The sequence below is a fragment of the Chlorocebus sabaeus genome, chromosome 22 (genome assembly GCF_047675955.1).
Source record: "Chlorocebus sabaeus isolate Y175 chromosome 22, mChlSab1.0.hap1, whole genome shotgun sequence".
In the NCBI taxonomy this organism is placed as follows: Eukaryota; Metazoa; Chordata; class Mammalia; order Primates; family Cercopithecidae; genus Chlorocebus; species Chlorocebus sabaeus.
In genome coordinates this window covers 26,750,301-26,761,702 of record NC_132925.1, presented here as the reverse complement: position 1 = coordinate 26,761,702, position 11,402 = coordinate 26,750,301, and the positions used below count along the sequence as shown (strand labels likewise).

Here is an 11,402-nt window from a genome sequence, read left to right as displayed (position 1 = left end):
TTTCTTGCAAATTTAAGTTCCTTGTAGATTCTGAATATTAGACCTTTGTCAGACAGGTAGATTGCAAAAACTTTCTTCCATTCTGTAGGTTGCCTGTTCATTCTGATAATACTTACTTTTGCTGTGCAGAAGCTCTTTGATTTAATTAGATCCCGTTTGTCAATTTTGGCTTCTGTTGCAATTGCTTTTGGTGTTTTAGTCATGAAGTGTTTGCCCATGCCTATGTCCTAAATGGTAGTGCCTAGGTTTTCTTCTAAGGTTTTTGTGGTTTTAGGTTTTACATTTAAGTCTTTAATCCATCTTGAGCTAATTTTTGTATAAGGTGTAAGGAAGGGATCCAGTTTCACTTTTCCCAACACCATTTATTAAATAGGGAAACCCTTCCCCATCGCTTGTTTTTGCCAGGTTTGTCAAAGATCAGATGGCTGTAGATGTGTGGTGTTATTTCTGAGGTCTCTGTTCTATTCCATTGGTCTATGTATCTGTTTTGGTACCAGTACCATGCTGTTTTGGCTACTGTAGGCTTGTAGTACAGTTTGAAGTCAGGTAGCGTGATGCCTCCAACTTTGTTGTTTTTGCTTAGGATTGTCCTGGCTATACAGGCTGTTTTATGGTTCCATGTGAAATTTAAGGTAGTTTATTTCTAATTCTGCAAAGAAAGTCAATGGTCGTTAGATGGGAATAGCATTGAATCTATAAACTACTTTGGGTAGTGTAGCCATTTTCATGATACTGATTCTTCCTATCCATGAGCACAACATTTTTTTCCACTCATTTGTGTCCTCTCTTATTTCCTTGAGCAGTGGTTTGTAGTTCTCTGTGAAAAGGTCTTTCACGTTTCTTGTAAATTGTATTCCTAGGTGTTTTATTCTCTTTGTAGCAATTGTGAATGGGAGTTCACTCACGATTTGACTCTCTTCTTGTGTACTGTTGATTTATAGGAATGCTTGTGATATTTGCACATTGATTTTATATCCTGAGACTTTGCTGAAGTTGATCAGCTTAAGGAGTTTTTGTGCTGAGAAGATAGGGTTTTCTAAATATACAATCCTGTCATCTGCAAACAAAGACAATTTGAATTCCTCTCTTCCTATTTGAATACACTTTATTTCTTTCTCTTGTCTGATTGCCCTGGCCAGAAATTCCAATACTATGTTGAACAGGAGTGGTGAGAGAGGGCATCCTTGTCTTGTGCCAGTTTTCAAAGGGAATGCTTCCAGCTTTTGCCCATTTAGGATGATATTGGCTATGGATTTGTCATAAATAGCTCTTATTATTTGGAGATATGTTCCATCAATACCTAGTTTATTAAGCGTTTTTAGCATGAAGGGATGCTGAATTTTATCAAAGGCCTTTTCTGCATCTATTGAGATAATCATATGGTTTTTGTCATTGGTTCTGTTTACATGATGGATTACGTTTATTGATTTGTGTATGTTGAACCAGCCTTGCATCCCATGGATGAAGCCAACTCGATCGTGGTGGATAAGCTTTTTGATGTGCTGCTGGATTCTGTTTACCACTATTTTATTGAAGATTTTTGCATCAATGTTCATCAGGGATATTGGCCTGAAATTTTCTTTTTTGTTGTGTCTCTGCCAGGTTTTAGTATCAGGATGTTACTGGTCTCATACAATGAGTTAGGGAGGCATCCCTCTTTTTCTGTTGTTTGGAACAGTTTTGGAAGGAATGGTACCGGGTCTTCTTTGTACCGCTGGTAGAATTTGGCTGTGAATCTGTCTGGTCCTGGGTGCTTTTTGGTTGGTAGGCTGTTAATTACTGCCTCAATTTCAGAACTTGTTATTGGTCTATTTAGGAATTCGACTTCTTTCTGGTTTAGTCTTAGGAGAGTGTGTATATCTAGGAATTTATCTATTTCTTCTAGAGTCTCTAGTTTATTTGCATAGAGGTGTTTGTAGTATTCTCTGATGAGAGTTTGTATTTCTGTGGAATCAGTGGTGATATCCCCGTATCATTTTTTATTGTGTGTATTTGATCCTTCTCTCTTTTCTTCTTTATTAGTCTAGCTAGCAGTCTATCTATTTTATTAATATTTTCAAAAAACCAGCTCCTAGATTCATTCATTTTTGAAGGATTTTTCGTGGCTGTATCTCCTTCAGTTCTACTTTGATCTTAGTTATTTCTTGTCTTCTGCTAGCTTTTGAATTTGTTTGTCCTTGCTTCTCCAGTTCTTTTAATTGTGATGTTAGAGTGTCAATTTGAGATCTTTCCAGATTTCTGGTGTGGGCATTTAGTGCTATAAATTTCCCTCTTAATACTGCTTTAGCTGTGTCCCAGAGATTCAGGTACGTTGTCTCTTTCTTCTCATTAGTTTCAAAGCACTTCTTTATTTCTGCCTTAATTTCATTATTTACCCGGTAGTCATTCAGGAGCAGGTTGTTCAATTTCCATGTGGTTGTGTTGTTTTGAGTGAGTTTCTTAATTCTGAGTTGTTCTCTAGCTGCCCTGAACATTTTTTCCTTTGTTTCAACCTTGGAGAATCTGTTGATTATTTGTTTTGGGGTTGCTCTTCTTGGGGAATGTCTTAGTGGCGTTCTCTATATTTCTTGAATTTGAATGTTGGCCTATCTTGCTAGGTTGGGGAAGTTCTCCTGGATAATATCCTGAAGTGTGTTTTCCAACTTGGTTCCATTCTCCCTGTCACTTTCAGGTACACCAATCAATCGTAGGTTTGGTCTTTTCACATAGTCCCATATTTCTTGGAGGCTTTGTTCCTTCATTTTCATTATTTTTTCTCTAATCTTGTCTTCACACCTTATTTCAGTACGTTGATCTTCAATCTCTGATATCCTTTCTTCTGCTTGATCGATTTGGCTATTGATACTTGTGTATGCTTCACAAAGTTCTCCTGCTGTGCTTTTCAGTGCCATCAGGTCATTTATGTTTCTCTCTAAACTGGTTATTCTAGTTAGCAGTTCCTGTAACCTTTTAACAAGTTTCTTAGCTTCCTTGCAATGGGTGAGAACATGCTCCTTTTGCTCAGAGGAGTCTGTTATTACCCACCTTTTGAAGCTTACTTCTGCCAATTCATCAATCTCATTCTCTGTCCTGTTTTGTGCCCTTGCTGAAGAGGAGTTGCGATCCTTTGGAGGAGAAGAGGCATTCTGGTTTTTGAAATTTTCAGCACTTTTTTTCTGGTTTTCCCTCATCTTTGTGGATTTATCTACCTTTGGTCTTTGAGGCTGATGATCTTTGGATGGGATTTTTGTGTGGGGATATTTTATGCTGACGGTATTGCTTTCTCTTTGTTAGTTTCTCTTCTAACAGTCAGGCCCCTCTTCTGCAGGTCTGCTGCAGTTTGCTGGAGGCCCACTCCAGATCCTTTTCACCTGGGCATCACCAGTGGAGGCTGTAGAATAGCAAAGATTTCTGCCTGCACCTTCCTCTGGAAGCTTCATCCCAGAGGGCTACCAGCCTGATTCCAGCTGGACCTCTCCTGTATGAGGTGTCTGTTGACCCCTGTTGGGAGGTCTCTCCCCGTCAAGAGGCACAGGGGTCAGGGACCCACTTCAGGAGGCAGTCTGTCCCTTAATAGAGCTGGTGCACTGTGCTGGGAGAATCCCTCTTGTCAAGATCAGCTGCTCTCTCAGAAGGTACTTTTGCAATGTGGAGCCAGGTACCTGCTGAAGGTAACATCCTACTCTCCTACAGAAAGTGTGGGATAGGGTGTCTATTCTTGCTATTTATATTTCCAAGCAACAGTATCCAGTTCCATTTCTCAGCTTCAGGAATGTCCTGGAGTCTTAGCTCTGAATCTTCTAATACCAGCAGGTCACAGAGCGAAGGAGGCTGAGGCTATGGCAGAATCACCTAGACCTCCTGGAGCAGAGGACACAGGGCCGTGAAACCCTAACCCCAAGCTCCTTTTTTGTGTTTTGTTTTGTTTTGGTTTTGGTTTTGTTTTTTGAGACGGAGTTTCGCTCTTGTTGCCCAGGGTGGAGTACAATGGCATGATCTCTGCTCACTGCAACTTCCATCTCTCGGGTTCAAGCAATTCTCCTGCCTCAGCCTCCCAGGTGGCTGGGATTACAGGTGTCCACCACCATGCCTGGCTAATTTTTGTATTTTTAGTAGAGACAGGGTTCCACCATGTTGGCCAGGCTGATCTCGAAATCCTGACCTCAAGTGATCCACCCACCTCAGCCTCCCAAATTGATGGGATTACACGTGTGAGCCACTGTGCCCGGCTGCTCCTTTTTCTTTATGAGTGTCTTGAATGTACTTGACACTGTTCTTCTATAAACATTTTAGAATCAGCTTACCAAATATTACAGCAAATCCTATGGTGATTTTGCTTGGGAATGAATGCACTGACTCTTCACATCAGTTAGGAAAGAGCTGACATTAAGAGTATCTCTTTATTCACAAATATGTAAGATTTTCATTAGTTTATCATTTGGAATATCTTTTAATACTTGCATAATTTTCTCTGTATAAGTTTTGAAATGTTTTTTAGGTATATTCCTAGCATTCTTACAATATTTGTTGCTGTCACAAATGTCACTTATACAAGACATTTTTTCCTAATTGTTGTTTGATGAGATATAAATACACAAATATTTTGCATATTAATCTTCAACCACCTAGCTTTACTTTAATCAATTTCTACAAATTTTAGATAGATTATTTTGTGTTTTCTCCATTATATCATCTGTGAATAATATGTTTTGTCTCTTCCCTTCACATCCTTAGTTTCCCATTATTTTTCTAGTGTGATGCTCCTAGTTAGACATTCTAACTGAATGTTAATTTGTAACTATTGATTCTTTGCTAAATTTCTGTCTTTGAAAGAGATGCTTCCAATATTTCATCATTAATGATAACATTTGCTATTGGCTTTTGGCAGATATCATTTATCAGATTAAGTTCATTTCCCTTCTCGTTTTGCTAAGAACTTTTCTCCTGAATCAGTGTCTGTTTTTTATCAAATTATTTTGAGAGTGTTTAAAATTTAAAGAGTTTTTATTCTGAATCGGTGTCTATTTTTTCTCAAATAAGTTTTTCTCTCAAGATGATCATATGCTCCTCCTTCCATTTTCTGTAATTTTGTTTGTAATAAATCATTTGTGAACTTCTGGCATAATGATAAATTGCTCTTAGTAGATCGTGTAGTTTATAAATTTTTAAATTTGGATTGGCAGTATTTTCTTTAAAACTTTTGTTTGTATATTTATGAATGAGAGAGACTGTCCTCTCATTTTCCTTTTTTGTTGTTTTTTTTTTAACTCTCCTTATCATATCTTTGTATCAAGGTTATACTGGTCTCATTGAATGATTTGGGCAATATCCTCCCCCTCTAGTTTTCCATTATCTGGAAGACTTTATATTAGATTGAAGATATAATATCATCAAAAGTATATTAGAGCTTGCATGTTAAATAACTTGGGCCTGAAATTTTTCTTTCTTTCGGCATTGATTAATTTTTATAATAATTTGAGGGCTATTCAGACTTTCTACTTCTTGATTAAAAGTTTGTAGTTCTATTTTTAATAAATTTCTTATTTTTTCCTAAGTTCATACATTTATTAGCAAGCCTCTCTTCTATTCCCTCATTTCTCTTTTTCTAGGACTCTACTCAGAGCAGTACTTTGGATTGAACATTTTCATTCAATCCTACATGTATATATCTCCATTTTCATATTTCTATTCCCCTGGCTCTCTGCTCTTGTTTTGTGGGTAATATTTCAGATATACCTTTACTGTTACCTCTTTGGCTATGTTTTTTCTGCTATTTAACCTCTTTAATTAGTTTTTGCTTCATTTCAGCCATTATATTTTCAATATCTAGAAGTTCCATTTGGTTGCTTTTCTAGAATTCCCTGCTCATTTATGAAAGTCTCTTGTGGCTTGGTCTATCAGAGAATTCAGTTTTTATGTTTTCTACATTGGCTATTCTACATTTTGCGTCTGACAATTTAATTATCTTAAGGTTTTTATGGGCTAAATATTTTTTTTTCTCTCTTTTTTCTGCTGCATCATTCATGATATCTTGTCTCCTTATTTGCTTGATAGTATTTAGAAACTTATGATTGACTTTGGTCTGGGAATAGTGTGGCCTTACATTGGGAATTCTTTTCTTCAGCTTTTGTTTCTGTTAAGGGTCTCTGGAGTATCATAGATCTAGTTGGACCTTTTAGGGTATCCTAGCTTAAGATAGGCATTTCAGCTTCAGCTTCTTTACTTCATTGTCGGTCAAAACTTTAATGTATAATTGCAGTAGTATGAAGGGCACCTGCTCGTATTAAAGCCACCTGTTTGAGGAGCAATCACATTTCTCTCACTTGCTTACCTCTCGCAGCACGCACTTTCAGCTACTACTCAAGTCCTTTTGAGGGAGGGATAACAGCTTTCCCCTGCTTCCTGGAGCAAAGCATGCTCTGGAAAATATGTTATTCATCATTTAGTTGTGTTTTTGTAGGAGACCTTCTCAGAGAATTCAGTCTCCAGCCTTGCCAGATGTAGTTACTCTTGCATGATGTTTGCACTAGTGTGGAATTCCTTCAGCTATTTGAAGATGTTATACCAGTATTTTCTGGCATTTATTTATTTTTGCTAAAAAGTTTACTGCCAAGGCAATTACTATTCTTTGGTAAGTAAATGGTTTTACTTTATGGTAACTTTTCAAATTTGTATTTTACCATGTCATTTCTGAGGTGAACTTTAAAAACTACAGCCTTGGAATTGGATATCCTTTTGATTTTACATCTCCTCTCTTCATTTTGAAAAAACATAAAAATCAGTCATTATCTCTCCTGTCATTACTTCTCTTCTATTTTTTGACAGGGAAAAGAAGTGGTGGAGAAAGTCCTATTCAGTCTATCTTGTAAATTTTCAACTATTTCCCGGGTCTGTAAACTGTCTTCTTTCTTCTCTTTCTTCCTTATCTCTCTCTTTCTCCCTTCCTTTCCTTCTTCTTTTTTTCTTTCTTCCTTTCCTTTTATTCTTTCTAAATATTTTAACCTCTGCCTTCTGTTTGTACTGAATACTCTATTTTTTTTCTAAAGATATGCCACTTTTTATTGTAAACTGACAATTTATAATTGTGTAAACTTATGGGTTACAAAGTTATGTCATAATCTATGTATACAATGTTGAATAATTAATTAAATCAAGTTAGTTAACATACACATCACTTTAAATACTTAACATATTCATGTTAACAACATTTGAAGTTTACTCTCATAGCAATTTTGAAATGTGTGACACTTTTTTATTAACCACATTCACCATACTGTGCAACAGAACTCAGAAAAAAGTATAAGACATATTCTTCCTAGGATTTTGTACGCTTTGATCATTATTTAAATTTTTTTTTTTTTGAGAAAGAGTGTCACTCCTGTTGCCCAGGCTGGAGTGCAGTGTCGTGATCTTGGCTCACTGTAACCTCTGCCTCCCAGGTTCAAGTGATTCTCCTGCCTCAGCCTCCCAAGTAGCTGGGATTACAGGCACATACCACCATGCCTGGCTAGTTTTTGTATTTTTAGTAGAGATGGGGTTTCATCATATTGGTCAGGCTTGTCTCGAACTCCTGACCTCAGGTGATCCACCTGCCTTGGCCTCCCAAAGTGCTGGGATTACAGATGTGAGCCACTGAGCCTGGCCTAAAATTTTTAAGTGAGACAAAGTATCAATTTCAAAATGGCATCAGAAAGTGAGCATATTTAACCATACTCAGCTCATAATAGAGCAAATGGGTGAATGGAAGCTACATATCACGCTACGGAATGTTTAATGACTGGAAACAACAGAAAGTTGGTCGAAGAAAGGCATATAAGAGTTAGAACCTAGGGGCTCCATAGTCACCTGACATCTATTCAGAATTTTATCTAGGTTAGAAATGTACATGTTAGGAACTCCAGGATTCTTTTGGATTCTTTTTTAAGGTCCTTGTCAACCAAGGACACAATGTAACACTTGTGAGTTACTCTGTGCTAAGTTGTCATCTGCATAGGTTTCTTTGTGTGTCCCCAGTAATCAATCAAATATTGGATCCTTAACAATCCTTAGAGCTACCTGATACTTCTGCCCTAATTCCCCAATTTCAGCCATTACACAGTTATACAAGGGATAGACGTGTATACAGACAGTCCAGCGTTGACTACACTAAGTCCGGTTTGATTTTAATGGAAAAGTTGATAACGCTGGTATCAAACAGGATGTGGTAAGGTGGACCCAGCTGTGTCTTGTATTGGAAAAATAACCAGGAGGGGTGTTGAGGAACTTTTCTTTAGCATGCTGGGATACTACTTTTCTTTCTTTTTAGGTTTCAGTCTATCCTATTCTTTAAGCCTCTGATCTCTGAGCATTCACTTCATGGTCACATACTTCCTGTTTCATTTTGCTTCTCCATGTTCATGCCACACTTTTGTGTCTCCTATTATTATCTTTAAACTGAATTATTCCTTTATTCAACAGTACTATATGTGGCTTATTAAATTTTAATTTCAATGATCATATTCTTAATTTCCAAAAATGTTAATTGGTTTATTTTTATATCTACCTGTTCACATTTTGTAATATCTATTTTTGGTTTGGTTTGGTTGGCTGATTTGCCTATTTGTAACGTTAGTTATCTTCATGTATTTTGAAGTTTAATTTTGCATCCTTTTCAATGACACATTGTGGTTTTTCCTCTCTCCATTCTTAACTTTGTTGGCTAATAGTTTTGCATTATCTAGTGGATCCCCTTGCATAAAGAGATCTGTTCTTCTTTGATATAATTACCTCTGGAAATATCTCATTACACATCATTTAACTTCCTTTCATAGGTTATCTAAGTGTTGCAATATGATATAGACATAACGACAATATGATTGTCAGACAGAAGTTCGTTCCCATCACACTTCCAATAGCAGAGGGACTGAGAAAGCTTCTAGATTTTATTTTCTCTCTAAAAACAAAATATCACTTTAAATATGAAAGAAGAATTAGATCAACACCATACAATTCTTATTCAACCTTACTCCATACAAGAGGCATAAAGTACTCGGTACACCGGTCTTCACTTATTCATCTTGTGATGATGGCAGATTTCTACTAAACTTTGTAGTATCTGAGCCAAGATACAGCTACAGAATTTTCCACAAGGAGCTCTTACCGAGTGAGAAGGGATGATATTGCAGAAAATCTATCTGTGATTTTAGCTCTGAACTCATCACTTTCACCTTTTTCTAATATGCCAAATTTACTTATTTTATTTTTTGAGACAGAACCCAAGCGGGAGTGCACTGGCACAGTCTCGGCTTACTGCAACCTCTGCCTCCCGAGCTCAAGCAATCCTCCTGCCTGAGTCTCCCATGTAGCTGAGCCTATAGGATGCGCCACCATGCCTGGCTAACTTTGTATTTTTAGTAGCGATGGGGTTTCACCATGTTGGCCAGGCTTGTCTCAAACTTCTGACCTCAGGTGACCTGACCTCCTTGGCCTCCCAAACTGCTGGGGTTACAGGCTTAAGCCACTGTGCCCGGCCCATGCTGCATTTACTTATTGCTAATATGCACCAGTAAATAAATGTATCCATAGATCCAGGGAAGTGTTAATGTCTCATATGACTTAATTTTAGATGTGTCCTTTTTCTTAAACACACTAGGATATAGAATAAGTAATTTTACAGAATAAATTCTATTTGAGTGGCAATAATTATTAACTGGGAGAAAAGGATATGGACAAGAAATGGGTTGGCAGAATAACAGTTTAGCATAAAAGCACTTGAGAGAACATTTCAAATTGTATTCTCTAGGTTGTGAATATGTGTGTAGGGAGTGGGTTAGATGAGAAAACAACTTCATGATAAAATAAAATCTAGATTTAATGAAGCTAATAATACTTTTTTTTTTTTTTCTGAAAAGAATTCTGAAGGGAAGGAAATGGTAAGTATTATTTCCCAAAGGTCATTGCCCATGGAACTCTTTTCTTTCTTACGAATTTTGTCAGCTTCTCTATAGAAGTAGGACTGATAAGCCTCACTATATTGTACTAGCCAGTATCCTTTCTGACTGCAGACAATCACTTTATTAGTTTCTGCTTGTGCCATACCACTTGTTAAGTATTTTGAAAATCACCTTGTATGGGATGAATTTTAGAAAATTCCATTTGAGAGTTGATGTCATTGATGAGTCACAAGTGAAATAGGATTGGGAATATTCATCATATTTGTTTATTTTTCTTGGTTTCAGATTATTTATTTTATGCAAAATAAATTTCAATTTGTATATTAATTACTATGTGACATGTAAAGTACCAATGTAGGCATTATGATGCAAAAACATATTTATTAAAAACACAAGTAATTCATGTCCAATGGAAAAATATTGAAAAGCACAGATAAGCAAAAATTAAAAAAATAAAATTAAGAACTCAATTTTGGAGCTTTCCCCCTATTCTCCCTGCTAAAACCCCTGAACATTGTGTATAAAACACAGAAGAAGGCTCTGAAAGGTAGAAAGAGGAAAATAGACCAGCTAAGAATCTTGAGACCAAGAAATGACACACTGGAGAGTTCCTTGGGTTTCCTTTTGCCTCATATATCCCAGACTTGGAGCTGAAGAAGCCAGCAACCTGAAACAGCCAGGGCAGAGATGTAACCAATGAAGATTCAAAAGGATAACTTACTCTTTTTAACTACTCAAAACACTACAATTTCACAAATTGTTTTTGAAAAGATTCCTTCTCTTTTAAAAGTCATCAATAAATCCTTTATTGCTTACGTCAACTCATATAGAGTATTAGTTTCCTACTACTGTTGCAAATTACCACAAAATATGTGGCCTAAAACAACACAAATATGTCTTAACATCCTGGAGGTCAGAGGTCTGAAATGAATTGGCAAAGCCACATTTCTTCTCTCTAGGGGAGAATCCATTTCTTGGTCTTTTCCAGCTTCTAGAAGTCATCTGAGTTTTTTGGCTCATCTCTTTTTCTCTCCCAGTCTCTTTCATACACCACCCCTCTGTTTTTATTACCATATCCCTTTCTCTGACTCTAACTCTCCTGCTTCTGTCTCATAAGGATACTTGTGATGACATTGGGATTGCCCAGGTAATAATCTAGTTAAATCTCCCATTTTAGGGTCCTTCACTTAATCATCTCTGCAAAGTCCCTTTTGTCATATCATGTATCATATTCACAGTTCCTGCGGTTTAGAATGTGAATCTCATTTGAGAGCCATTACTTTACCTATCAAATATGGCATCTGCTTTCCTTGGATTCTATAATACTATATTGTTACATTTTATATTTCTTAAATGTCTGGCTATTTCTTCTCAAATTGCCTTTCAGGTTTTACTCTCTGCTCTTTCCTTAATTATTGGGGCTTCTCGGGTTTTATTCTTAGTAACTGGGATCAATCCCAAATTAAATACTAGAAATGTCCATTGTATTTC

The 11,402-nt window shown here is 36.7% G+C and overlaps 1 pseudogene; it reads right to left on the bottom strand.

Annotated features, from left to right (window-relative positions):
• Positions 1-7,088: 7,088 nt before the first annotated feature.
• LOC103228682 (rRNA-processing protein FCF1 homolog pseudogene) lies at positions 7,089-8,345 on the bottom strand (annotated as a pseudogene).
• Positions 8,346-11,402: the final 3,057 nt, after the last annotated feature.